Source organism: Somniosus microcephalus, unplaced genomic scaffold, assembly GCF_052327205.1.
Source record: "Somniosus microcephalus isolate GS21.2 unplaced genomic scaffold, FLI_Smic_1.0 unresolved_chr7, whole genome shotgun sequence".
Taxonomy (NCBI): domain Eukaryota; kingdom Metazoa; phylum Chordata; class Chondrichthyes; order Squaliformes; family Somniosidae; genus Somniosus; species Somniosus microcephalus.
In genome coordinates this window covers 2,610,004-2,624,786 of record NW_028225185.1, presented here as the reverse complement: position 1 = coordinate 2,624,786, position 14,783 = coordinate 2,610,004, and the positions used below count along the sequence as shown (strand labels likewise).

General features: G+C 47.1%; 1 protein-coding gene across 1 annotated transcript in view; it reads left to right on the top strand.

The window, feature by feature from the left end:
* The first annotated feature begins 1,184 nt into the window (after nt 1-1,184).
* Nucleotides 1,185-14,783, top strand: part of sv2a (synaptic vesicle glycoprotein 2A) — a 50,499-nt gene continuing 36,900 nt past the window's right edge. Inside the window, exon 1 of the mRNA XM_085978240.1 lies at nt 1,185-1,480. The gene's annotated coding sequence lies outside the window, so the exon portion shown is untranslated. The remainder of the gene's footprint in view (nt 1,481-14,783) is intronic.

Genomic DNA, 14,783 nt, shown 5'->3' with positions numbered 1-14,783 from the left:
GGGGATGGAGGGAAGGGGCTGTTAATGTGATCTTGTCACCACCGATAATTGTTTCCTCAACTGATGGGATCTTGGAGCATTTAAAAAACATTAATTGGCAAAGAATCCTGTAGATTATTCCCTGATTTATGACCAATATCAGTTCAGGATTTAACCCTTTGCTTTCCTGAGGCCAGCTTTCCCATCCGTATTGACCGACTTTGCCAGGAGCTGTGTTAGAAGCTCCAGACTTCACTGCACCACCAGCAGACCACTGGCACCCTGCGCTATTCAACCATGATCTACCCTCCCCTCCTGGAGGCACCGACTCTAGCTGGGGTACAGGCCCAAGCCTCTGCACCCAGACAACGACTGTGGCCAGGATATTCGACTGCAGGAGGCAGCACAAGTTGAGCTTCCACCCCTGGCCTGTGTTGAGTCAGCTGACCTCAGAGCCCCTGGGTTAAGGAGCGGGGGGATTAACCAGGGATCCTGTTCCTAATCACTATCAGTGACTCCTGTGGGAGAGCTTGTGCCCACCTGATGACTGAATTGGACTGGGAGGTGATCCTTCCCTGATAGAATATCCTGCTTGGCGTGGCCTCGCACAGGAGCAGGCATCCAATCGAGGTATTGGAGAGCGAGGTACATTAGCATCAAAAAGGACATCTCCCAATCCCAGAGATCCCAGGGATATCTCCTGATCCCAGAGATCCTAGGGATATCTTCCGATCCCAGTGACATCTCCCGGTCCCAGAGATCCCAGGGAAATCTCCCAGTCCCAGAGATCCCAGGAACATCTCCCGATCCCAGAGAAATCTCCCAGTCCCAGAGATCCCAGGGAAACCTCCCAGTCCCAGAGATCCCAGGAACATCTCCTGGTCCCAGAGACATCTCCTGGTCCCAGAGATCCCAGGAAAATCTCGACATCTCCCGGTCCCAGACTGCAGAGGTTGAAGAGGCGAACCCAGCACCACTGTTGAGGCGGATGAGAGAGTTGAACTGGGCTTGTTTATGTCTACGAGGAACTGACGCTGGACCTTAATCCCGACAGGGGAAAAAAGGGGAGACTTGGGAAAGGGGGAACCATTTCCAAAAAAAAAAAATTATTATTTTTAAAATCACGGGAAACTGGAGGAGCTGGGAATGAATGGGGGAGGAAGGGGGGGGAGGAGGAAAGGGGGAGAAGTCGAGGTCTGTCCTCCTGGCTGACTAGCGGAGGAATCCTGACTGGGACAATTGGGAGATGTCCTGGGTCCTGGTGCCTCTGACAGCCCAGCGGAGCTGAGAGTCTCCCAGCCCCTGAGGCAGAGTTGCCGGATGGTCCTCTCCTCCCCCTGCCTGTCTGTGTGGACTCTCCCTGTGGGATGGTGTGTGAGTGAGTGAGTGAGTGAGGCAGGGCTGGTACCCAGGATCTCGGAGCCCGCATCTCTGACAGCTCCAGCCAAGCACAGATTCCAAGCGCCGAACCCTCTCTCTCTGTCTCTCTCTGCACAACCAGGTAAAGAACAACAACAAATGACATCGTTACAAACCCCACCTGCATTTCTCCCATTGCACAGGGAAAAAAATGCAGAGTGAAGCCATGCGAAATGTCAGAGGGAGTTATTCCCCAAATCTCACTGCCTTGTGAGTGTGGCCATTTTGTCCTCAGCATCCTGCAATGATATTTTGTGCAGGTTTTTTTTTGCATTTTTCTTTGAAAGCCGGATTTCTTTGAAGGAATTTGTTTTTTTTTTAAACCCGTGTGTTTTTTTTTGGGCGGGGGGAGAGCATTGGAGGGGTGGGGTGAATGTTATAACAGGCGTGTGCTGTGCATTTGATGTGATCTTGGTGGGGGGAGGAGGTTTGTGTAGAATGGGATTGTTAGTGTGACCTTGTTAGTTCTGGTAATTGTCCCTCTGCGCCCCCCCCCCCCCCCCAGCAAGATTTCCAAACAATCCTTCTGCTGGAAGATGTCTAATAGTTTTTTTTTAAATATGTAATCAAATCGTGTCGGTGCTAAGAGATTGTTGGAGATTCTGAGCCACCAGGTGTGCTCCTGTTAATATGCAAGATATTTCTTTTTAAATTCCTCCTGTCCCTCAATCTGTGGATTTCAGGGGGAATTGCAGATGTCCTGGTGCTGCTGGAGGTTGGGCTGGGGTTGAAGTGACAGATGCCATTCTCAAACGATGCTGGTGCTCTTGTGTTGTCTTTGTCTGGCTTGTCTGGCTGATTGAGCTGCCTATTGTGGCGATGGAGGTGCATGGAAGGGGAGACGGGCACAAGATGCCCGTCTGCAGTTGGCATGGCGCCTCCTTGTTGCCAGCTGGACCCTGGCTGCTGCGGCTCCAGAGAATGTTGCCCTCAGGCTCCGACTGAAACACCGGGGCTGCTGAGCATGATGCGACATTGCAGAGGGATGGGATCCCAGGGAGCAGGTTGGGGGGAGGGAAGGGAGGGCAATGCAAGCGGCTCAGAGAGAGAGAGAGGGAGGGCGAGAGATGGGGAAGGACACGGAGCAGAGGGATGATGGAGGGAGGGTGAGAAAGAAAGGTACAAGGAGGAGATGGAGGGAGAGAGAAAGGGTGAAATGGAGAGGCGAAAAAGGGCAGGAAGAGAGAGGCAGTAGAGAAGGAGGGAGAGGAGAAGAGAAAAAAAGGAAAGAATATGTAGAGGGGGGGATCTAGAGGTGCAACAGGGGTTACAGAAAGAGACATTGATGGAGACAGGGAGAGATGGGATTAAAATGGAGACACTTCAGTGAGATGGGCAGGAGGTGGAGGAATGACACAGCCTGACAGGATTGTCAATTCCCAGCTCCATCCTAGCCTCCGTTATCTTACTGTCCCAGTTCACAGTCAGGAACCTTTGGCTCTTCGACTGCTCTGGGACTGAGAGACCAGAGCACTCCCGGTTCTGATAGATTGAGAACAACATGCTGGGAGACGGAGGGCAGAGAAAGGCAATATTTTAACTCAAAGCCCACCCCATTCCCCTGTGCGAGCTACAGATTTATTCACCCAGAGTGAGTTACAGGCAGGAATCTAATCGAGGGGTTCAGGGGGTTTATATATAGAATAACAGATACCCGGGAGTGAGTTACAGGCTGGAATCCAATCGCGGGGTTCAGGGGGTTAATATATAGAATAACAGATACCCGGGAGTGAGTTACAGGCAGGAATCGAATCGAGTGGTCCGGGGGGTTTATATATAGAACAACAGATACCTGGGAGTGAGTTACAGGCTGGAATCTAATCGAGGGGTTCAGGGGGTTAATATATAGAATAACAGATACCCGGGAGTGAGTTACAGGCAGGAATCTAATCGAGTGGTCCGGGGGGTTTATATATAGAATAACAGATACCTGGGAGTGAGTTACAGGCTGGAATCTAATCGAGGGGTTTGGGGGGTTAATATATAGAATAACAGATACCCGGGAGTGAGTTACAGGCTGGAATCTAATCGTGGGGTTCGGGGGGTTAATATATAGAATAACAGATACCCGGGAGTGAGTTACAGGCTGGAATCTAATCGAGGGGTTTGGGGGGGTTAATATATAGAATAACAGATACCCGGGAGTGAGTTACAGGCTGGAATCTAATCGAGGGGTTCGGGGGGTTAATATATAGAATAACAGATACCTGGGAGTGAGTTACAGGCTGGAATCTAATCGAGGGGTTCGGGGGGTTTATATATAGAATAACAGATACCCGGGAGTGAGTTACAGGCTGGAATCTAATCGAGGGGTTCGGGGGGGTTTATATATAGAATAACAGATACCCGGGAGTGAGTTACAGGCTGGAATCTAATCGAGGGGTTCGGGGGGTTAATATATAGAATAACAGATACCTGGGAGTGAGTTACAGGCTGGAATCTAATCGAGGGGTTCGGGGGGTTTATATATAGAATAACAGATACCCGGGAGTGAGTTACAGGCTGGAGTCCAATTGAGATTTTCGGTGGGTTTATATATAGAATAACAGATACCCGGGAGTGAGTTACAGGCTGGAATCTAATCGAGGGGTTCGGGGGGGTTTATATATAGAATAACAGATACCCGGGAGTGAGTTACAGGCTGGAATCTAATCGAGGGGTTCGGGGGGTTAATATATAGAATAACAGATACCTGGGAGTGAGTTACAGGCTGGAATCCAATCGAGGAGTTCAGGGGGTTTATATATAGAATAACTGATACCCGGGTGTGAGTTACAGACTGGAATCTAATCGAGGGGTTCGGGGGGTTTATATATAGAATAACGGACACCCGGGAGCGAGTTACAGGCTGGAATCTAATCGAGGGGTTCGGGGGGTTTATATATAGAATAACGGATACCCGGGAGTGAGTTACAGGCTGGAATCTAATCGAGGGGGTCGGTGGGGTTTATATACAGAATAACAGATACCTGGGAGTGAGTTACAGACTGGAATCTAATCGAGGGGTTCAGGGGGGTTTATATATAGAATAACAGATACCCGGGAGTGAGTTGCAGGCTGGAATCTAATCGAGGGGTTCGGGGGGTTAATATATAGAATAACAGATACCCGGGAGTGAGTTACAGGCTGGAATCTAATCGTGGGGTTCGGGGGGTTAATATATAGAATGAAAGATACCCTGAAGTGAGTTACAGGCTGGAATCTAATCGAGGGATTCGGGGTGTTAATATATAGAAATACAGATACCTGGGAGTGAGTTACAGCCTGGAATCTAATCGAGGTGTTCGGGGGGTTAATATATAGAATAACAGATACCCGGGAGTGAGTTACAGGCTGGAATCTAATCGAGGGGTTTGGGGGGGTTAATATATAGAATAACAGATACCCGGGAGTGAGTTACAGGCTGGAATCTAATTGAGGGGTTCGGGGGGTTTATATATAGAATAACAGATACCCGGGAGTGAGTTACAGGCTGGAATCTAATTGCGGGGTTCGGGGGGGGTTTATATATAGAATAACAGATACCCGGGAGTGAGTTACAGGCTGGAATCTAATCGAGTGGTTCGGTGGGTTTATATATAGAATAACAGATACCCGGGAGTGAGTTACAGGCTGGAATCTAATTGAGGGGTTCGGGGGGTTTATATATAGAATAACAGATACCCGGGAGTGAGTTACAGGCTGGAATCTAATCGAGTGGTTCGGTGGGTTTATATATAGAATAACAGATACCCGGGAGTGAGTTACAGGCTGGAATCTAATCGAGGGGTTCAGGGGGTTTATATATAGAATAACAGATACCCGGGAGTGAGTTACAGGCTGGAATCTAATCGAGGGGTTCGGGAGGTTTATATATAGAATAACAGATACCCGGGAGTGAGTTACAGGCTGGAATCTAATCGAGGGGGTCGGTGGGGTTTATATACAGAATAACAGATACCTGGGAGTGAGTTACAGACTGGAATCTAATCGAGGGGTTCAGGGGGGTTTATATATAGAATAACAGATACCCGGGAGTGAGTTGCAGGCTGGAATCTAATCGAGGGGTTCGGGGGGTTAATATATAGAATAACAGATACCCGGGAGTGAGTTACAGGCTGGAATCTAATCGTGGGGTTCGGGGGGTTAATATATAGAATGAAAGATACCCTGAAGTGAGTTACAGGCTGGAATCTAATCGAGGGATTCGGGGTGTTAATATATAGAAATACAGATACCTGGGAGTGAGTTACAGCCTGGAATCTAATCGAGGTGTTCGGGGGGTTAATATATAGAATAACAGATACCCGGGAGTGAGTTACAGGCTGGAATCTAATCGAGGGGTTCGGGGGGTTTATATATAGAATAACGGATACCCGGGAGTGAGTTACAGGCTGGAATCTAATTGAGGGGTTCGGGGGGTTAATATATAGAATAACAGATACCTGGGAGTGAGTTACAGGCTGGAATCTAATCGAGGGGTTCGGGGGTACCCGGGAGCGAGTCACAGGCTGGAATCTAATCGAGGGGTTCGGGGGGTTTATATATAGAATAACAGATACCCGGGAGTGAGTTACAGACTGGAATCTAATCGAGGGGTTCGGGGGGTTTATATATAGAATAACAGATACCCGGGAGTGAGTTACAGGCTGGAATCTAATCGAGGGGTTCGGGGGGTTTATATATAGAATAACGGATAGTCGGGAGTGAGTTACCGGCTGGAATCTAATCGAGGGGTTCAGGGGGTTTAAATATAGAATAACAGATACCCGGGAGTGAGTTACAGGCTGGAATCTAATCGAGGGGTTCGGGGGGTTAATATATAGAATAACAGATACCTGGGAGTGAGTTACAGGCTGGAATCTGATCGAGGGGTTAGCTGGGTTTATATATAGAATAACAGATACCCGGGAGTGAGTTACAGGCTGGAATTTAATCGTGGGGTTCGGGGGGGTTTATATATAGAATAACAGATACCCGGGAGTGAGTTACAGGCTGGAATCTAATTGAGGGGTTCGGGGGGTTAATATATAGAATAACAGATACCTGGGAGTGAGTTACAGGCTGGAATCTAATCGAGGGGTTCGGGGGTACCCGGGAGCGAGTCACAGGCTGGAATCTAATCGAGGGGTTCGGGGGGTTTATATATAGAATAACAGATACCCGGGAGTGAGTTACAGACTGGAATCTAATCGAGGGGTTCGGGGGGTTTATATATAGAATAACAGATACCCGGGAGTGAGTTACAGGCTGGAATCTAATCGAGGGGTTCGGGGGGTTTATATATAGAATAACAGATACCTGGGAGTGAGTTACAGGCTGGAATCTAATCGGGGTGTTTATATATAGAATAACAGATACGCGGGAGTGAGTTACGTGCTGGAATCTAATCGAGGGGTTCAGGTGGTTTATATATAGAATAACAGATACCCGGGAGTGAGTTACAGGCTGGAATCTAATCGAGGTGTTTGGGGGGTTTATATATAGAATAACGGATACCCGGGAGTGAGTTACAGGCTGGAATCTAATCGAGGGGTTCGGTGGGTTTATATATAGAATAACAGATACCCGGGAGTGAGTTGCAGACTGGAATCTAATCGAGGGGTTCGGTGGGTTTATATATAGAATAACAGATACCCGGGAGTGAGTTACAGGCTGGAATCTAATCGAGGGGTTCGGGGGGTTTATATAACAGATACCCGGGAGTGAGTTACAGGTGGAATCTAATCGAGGAGCTCGGTGGGTTTATATATAGAATAACAGATACCCGGGAGTGAGTTACAGACTTAAATCTAATCGAGGGGTTCGGTGGGTTTATATATAAAATAACAGATACCCGGGAGTAAGTTATAGGTGGAATCTAATCGAGGGGTTCGGGGGGTTTATATATAGAATAACGGATACCCAGGAGTGAGTTACAGGCTGGAATCTAATCGAGCGCTTCAGGGGGGTTTATATATAGAATAACGGATACCCGGGAGTGAGTTACAGGCTGGAATCTAATCGAGGGGTTCGGGGGGTTTATATATAGAATAACAGATACCCGGGAGTGAGTTACAGGCTGGAATCTAATCGAGGGGTTCAGGGGGGTTTATATATAGAATAACAGATACCCGGGAGTGAGTTATAGGCTGGAAACTAATCGAGGGGTTCGGGTTGTTTATATATTGAATAACAGATACCCGGGAGTGAGTTACAGGCTGAAATCTAATCGAAGGGTTCGGGGGTTTATATATAGAATAACAGATACCCAGGAGTGAGTTACAGGTTGGAATTTAATCGGGGGGTTCGGGGGGTTTATATATAGAATAACAGATACCCGGGAGTGAGTTACAGGCTGGAATCTAATCGAAGGGTTCGGGGGTTTATATATAGAATAACAGATACCCGAGAGTGAGTTACCGGCTGGAATCTAATCGAGGGGTTCGGGGGGGTTATATATAGAATAACGGATACCCGTTTGAGTTACAGGCTGGAATCTAATTGAGGGGTTCGGGGGGTTAATATATAGAATAACAGATACCTGGGAGTGAGTTACAGGCTGGAATCTAATCGAGGGGTTCGGGGGGTTTATATATAGAATAACGGATACCCGGGAGCGAGTTACAGACTGGAATCTAATCGAGGGGTTCGGGGGGTTTATATATAGAATAACAGATACCCGGGAGTGAGTTACAGGCTGGAATCTAATCGAGGGGTTCGGGGGGTTTATATATAGAATAACGGATAGTCGGGAGTGAGTTACCAGCTGGAATCTAATCGAGGGGTTCAGGGGGTTTAAATATAGAATAACAGATACCCGGAAGTGAGTTACAGGCTGGAATCTAATCGAGGGGTTCGGGGGGTTAATATATAGAATAACAGATACCTGGGAGTGAGTTACAGGCTGGAATCTGATCGAGGGGTTAGCGGGGTTTATATATAGAATAACAGATACCCGGGAGTGAGTTACAGGCTGGAATTTAATCGTGGGGTTCGGGGGGGTTTATATATAGAATAACAGATACCCGGGAGTGAGTTACAGGCTGGAATCTAATCGAGGGGTTCGGGGGGGTTTATATATAGAATAACAGATACCCGGGAGTGAGTTACAGGCTGGAATCTAATCGATGGGTTCGGGGGGTTTATATATAGAATAACGGATACCCGGGAGCGAGTTACAGCCTGGAATCTAATCGAGGGGTTCGGGGGGTTTATATATAGAATAACGGATACCCAGGAGTGAGTTACAGGCTGGAATCTAATCGAGGGGTTCAGGGGGGTTATATATAGAATAACAGATACCCAGGAGTGAGTTACAGGCTGGAATCTAATCGAGGTGTTCGGGGGGTTTATATATTGAATAACTGATACCCGGGAGTGAGTTACAGGCTGGAATCTAATCGGGGTGTTTATATATAGAATAACAGATACCCGGGAGTGAGTTACAGGCTGGAATCTAATCGAGGGGTTCAGGTGGTTTATATATAGAATAACATATACCCGGGAGTGAGTTACAGGCTGGAATCTAATCGAGGTGTTTGGGGGGTTTATATATAGAATAACGGATACCCGGGAGTGAGTTACAGACTGGAATCTAATCGAGGGGTTCGGTGGGTTTATATATAGAATAACAGATACCCGGGAGTGAGTTACAGACTGGAATCTAATCGAGGGGTTCGGTGGGTTTATATATAGAATAACAGATACCCGGGAGTGAGTTACAGGCTGGAATCTAATCGAGGAGTTCGGGGGGTTTATATAACAGATACCCGGGAGTGAGTTACAGGTGGAATCTAATCGAGGAGCTCGGTGGGTTTATATATAGAATAACAGATACCCGGGAGTGAGTTACAGACTTAAATCTAATCGAGGGGTTCGGTGGGTTTATATATAAAATAACAGATACCCGGGAGTAAGTTATAGGTGGAATCTAATCGAGGGGTTCGGGGGGTTTATATATAGAATAACGGATACCCAGGAGTGAGTTACAGGCTGGAATCTAATCGAGCGCTTCAGGGGGGTTTATATATAGAATAACGGATACCCGGGAGTGAGTTACAGGCTGGAATCTAATCGAGGGGTTCGGGGGGTTTATATATAGAATAACAGATACCCGGGAGTGAGTTACAGGCTGGAATCTAATCGAGGGGTTCAGGGGGGTTTATATATAGAATAACAGATACCCGGGAGTGAGTTATAGGCTGGAAACTAATCGAGGGGTTCGGGTTGTTTATATATTGAATAACAGATACCCGGGAGTGAGTTACAGGCTGAAATCTAATCGAAGGGTTCGGGGGTTTATATATAGAATAACAGATACCCAGGAGTGAGTTACAGGTTGGAATTTAATCGGGGGGTTCGGGGGGTTTATATATAGAATAACAGGTACCCGGGAGTGAGTTACAGGCTGGAATCTAATCGAGGGGTTCGGGGGGTTTCTATATAGAATAACGGATACCCGGGAGTGAGTTACAGGCTGGAATCTAATCGAGGGGTTCGGGGGGTTTATATATAGAATAACAGATACCCGGGAGTGAGTTACAGGCTGGAATCTAATCGAGGGGTTCGGGGGGTTTCTATATAGAATAACAGATACCCGGGAGTGAGTTACAGGCTGGAATCTAATCGAGGAGTTCGGTGGGGTTTATATATAGAATAACAGATACCCGGGAGCGAGTTACAGGCTGGAATCTAATCGAGGGATTCGGGGGGGTTTATATATAGAATAACAGATACCCGGGAGTGAGTTACAGGTGGAATCTAATCGATGGGTTCGGGGGGTTTATATATAGAATAACGGATACCCAGGAGTGAGTTACAGGCTGGAATCTAATCGAGGCGTTCGTGTGGTTTACATATTGAATAACAGATACCCGGGAGTGAGTTACAGGCAGGAATCTAATCGAGAGGTTCGGGGGGGTTTATATATAAAATAACAGATACCCGGGAGTAAGTTACAGGCGTAATCTAATCGAGGAGCTCGGTGGGGTTATATATAGAATAACAGATACCCGGGAGTGAGTTACAGGCTGGAATCTAATCGAGAGGTTCGGGGGGGTTTATATATAGAATAACAGATACCCGGGAGTGAGTTACAGGCTGGAGTCTAATCGAGGGGTTCGGGGGGTTTATATATCGAATAACGGATACCCAGGAGTGAGTTACAGGCTGGAATCTAATCGAGAGGTTCGGGGGGGTTTATATATAGAATAACAGATACCCGTGAGTGAGTTACAGGCTGGAGTCTAATCGAGGGGTTCGGGGGGTTTATATATCGAATAACGGATACCCAGGAGTGAGTTACAGGCTGGAATCTAATCGAGGGGTTTGGGCGGTTTATATATAGAATAACAGATACCCGGGAGTGAGTTACAGGCTGGAATCTAATCAAGTGGCTCGGGGGGTTTATATATAGAATAACAGATACCTGGGAGCGAGTTACAGGCTGGAATCTAATCCAGTGGTGTACTGCAGGGATCGGTGCTGTGTCCCTTGCTGTTTGTAGTGTACATTAATGATTTAGATATGAATTTAGGAGGTATGATCAGTAAGTTCGCAGATTACACGAAATTTGGTGGAGTGGTCAATAGCGAGGAGGGAAGCCTCAGGCTACAGGACAATATAGACGGGTTGGTTAGATGGGCAGAACAGTGGCAAATGGAATTTAACCCTGGAAAGTGTGAGGTGATGCATTTTGGGAGGACTAACAAGGCAAGGGAATACACAATGAATGGTAGGACCCTAGGAAGGACAGAGGATCAGAGGGACCTTGGTGTCCATGTACATAGATCCGTGAAGGCAGCAGGACAGGTAGATAAGGTGGTTAAAAAGGCATATGGGATACTTGCCTTCATTAGCCGAGGCATAGAATATAAGAGCAGGGAGGTTATGATGGAGCTGTACAAAACGCTAGTTAGGCCACAGCTGGAATCCTGTGTGCAGTTCTGGTCGCCACACTATCGGAAGGATGTGATTGCATTGGAGAGGGTGCAGAGGAGATTCACCAGGATGTTACCTGGGCTGGAGCGCTTCAGCTATGAAGAGAGACTGGACAGGCTGGGGTTGTTTTCCTTAGAGCAGAGAAGGCTGAGGGGGGACCTGATTGAGGTGTACAAAATTATGAGGGGCATAGATAGGGTAGATAGAAAGGAACTTTTCCCCTTAGTAGAGGGGTCAATAACCAGGGGGCATAGATTCAAGGTAAGGGGCAGGAGGTTTAGAGGGGATTTGAGGAAAAACTTTTTCACCCAGAGGGTGGGTGGAATCTGGAACTCACTGCCTGAAAGGGTGGTAGAGGCAGGAACCCTCACAACATTCAAGAAGCATTTAGATGAGCACTTGAAACGCCATAGCATACAAGGCTACGGACCAAGTGCTGTAAAATGGGATTAGAATAGACAGGGCTTGATGGCTGGCGCGGACACGATGGGCCGAAGGGCCTCTTTCTGTGCTGTATAACTCTATGACTCTATGACACTATAATCGAGGGGTTCGGGGGTTTATAAAAAGAATAACAGATACCCGGGAGCGAGTTACAGGCTGGAATCTAATCGAGGGGTTCGGGGGGGTTATATATAGAATAACAGATACCCGGGAGTGAGTTACAGGCTAGATCTAATCGAGGGGTTCGGGGGGGGGGTTTATATATAGAATAACAGATACCCGGGAGTGAGTTACAGACTGGAATCTAATCGAGGGGTTCGGGTGGTTTATATATAGAATAACAGATACCCCGGAGTGAGTTACAGGCTGGAATCTAATCGAGGGGTTCAGTGGGGGTTTATATATAGAATAACAGATACCCGGGAGTGAGTTACAGGCTGGAATCTAATCGAGGGGTTCGGTGGGGTTTATATACAGAATAACAGATACCCGGGAGTGAGTTACAGGCTGGAATCTAATCGAGGGGTTCGGGGGGTTTATATATAGAATAACAGATACCCGGGAGTGAGTTACAGGCTGGAATCTAATCGAGAGGTTCGGGGAGTTTATATATAGAATAACAGATACCCGGGAGTGAGTTACAGGCTGGAATCTAATCGAGGGATTCGGGGGGGTTTATATATAGAATAACAGATACCCGGGAGTGAGTTACAGGTGGAATCTAATCGATGGGTTCGGGGGGTTTATATATAGAATAACGGATACCCAGGAGTGTGTTACAGGCTGGAATCTAATCGAGGGGTTCGTGTGGTTTACATATTGAATAACAGATACCCGGGAGTGAGTTACAGGCAGGAATCTAATCGAGAGGTTCGGGGGGGTTTATATATAGAATAACAGATACCCGGGAGTAAGTTACAGGCGTAATCTAATCGAGGAGCTCGGTGGGGTTATATATAGAATAACAGATACCCGGGAGTGAGTTACAGGCTGGAATCTAATCGAGGGGTTCGGGGGGTTTATATATCGAATAACGGATACCCAGGAGTGAGTTACAGGCTGGAATCTAATCGAGAGGTTTGGGGGGGTTTATATATAGAATAACAGATACCCGTGAGTGAGTTACAGGCTGGAGTCTAATCGAGGGGTTCGGGGGGTTTATATATCGAATAACGGATACTCAGGAGTGAGTTACAGGCTGGAATCTAATCGAGGGGTTTGGGCGGTTTATATATAGAATAACAGATACCCGGGAGTGAGTTACAGGCTGGAATCTAATCAAGTGGCTCGGGGGGTTTATATATAGAATAACAGATACCCGGGAGCGAGTTACAGGCTGGAATCTAATCCAGTGGTGTACTGCAGGGATCGGTGCTGTGTCCCTTGCTGTTTGTAGTGTACATTAATGATTTAGATATGAATTTAGGAGGTATGATCAGTAAGTTCGCAGATTACACGAAATTTGGTGGAGTGGTCAATAGCGAGGAGGGAAGCCTCAGGCTACAAGATGATATGGACGGGTTGGTTAGATGGGCAGAACAGTGGCAAATGGAATTTAACCCTGAAAAGTGTGAGGTGATGCATTTTGGGAGGACTAACAAGGCAAGGGAATACACAATGAATGGTAGGACCCTAGGAAGGACAGAGGATCAGAGGGACCTTGGTGTCCATGTACATAGATCCGTGAAGGCAGCAGGACAGGTAGATAAGGTGGTTAAAAAGGCATATGGGATACTTGCCTTCATTAGTCGAGACACAGAATATAAGAGCAGGGAGGTTATGATGGAGCTGTACAAAACGCTAGTTAGGCCACAGCTGGAATCCTGTGTGCAGTTCTGGTCGCCACACTATAGGAAGGATGTGATTGCATTGGAGAGGGTGCAGAGGAGATTCACCAGGATGTTACCTGGGCTGGAGCGCTTCAGCTATGAAGAGAGACTGGACAGGCTGGGGTTGTTTTCCTTAGAGCAGAGAAGGCTGAGGGGGGACCTGATTGAGGTGTACAAAATTATGAGGGGCATAGATAGGGTAGATAGAAAGGAACTTTTCCCCTTGGTAGAGGGGTCAATAACCAGGGGGCATAGATTCAAGGTAAGGGGCAGGAGGTTTAGAGGGGATTTGAGGAAAAACTTTTTCACCCAGAGGGTGGTTGGAATCTGGAACTCACTGCCTGAAAGGGTGGTAGAGGCAGGAACCCTCACAACATTCAAGAAGCATTTAGATGAGCACTTGAAACGCCATAGCATACAAGGCTACGGACCAAGTGCTGTAAAATGGGATTAGAATAGACAGGGCTTGATGGCTGGCGCGGACACGATGGGCCGAAGGGCCTCTTTCTGTGCTGTATAACTCTATGACTCTATGACACTATAATCGAGGGGTTCGGGGGTTTATAAAAAGAATAACAGATACCCGGGAGCGAGTTACAGGCTGGAATCTAATCGAGGGGTTCGGGGGGGTTATATATAGAATAACAGATACCCGGGAGTGAGTTACAGGCTAGATCTAATCGAGGGGTTCGGGGGGGGGGGGTTTATATATAGAATAACAGATACCCGGGAGTGAGTTACAGACTGGAATCTAATCGAGGGGTTCGGGTGGTTTATATATAGAATAACAGATACCCCGGAGTGAGTTACAGGCTGGAATCTAATCGAGGGGTTCAGTGGGGGTTTATATATAGAATAACAGATACCCGGGAGTGAGTTACAGGCTGGAATCTAATCGAGGGGTTCGGTGGGGTTTATATACAGAATAACAGATACCCAGGAGTGAGTTACAGGCTGGAATCTAATCGAGGGGTTCGGGGGGTTTATATATAGAATAACAGATACCCGGGAGTGAGTTACAGGCTGGAATCTAATCGAGAGGTTCGGGGAGTTTATATATAGAATAACAGATACCCGGGAGTGAGTTACAGGCTGGAATCTAATCGAGGGGTTCGGGGGGGTTTATATATAGAATAACAGATACCCGGGTGTGAGTTACAGGCTGGAATCTAATCGGGGAGTTCGGGGGGTTTATATATAGAATAACAGATA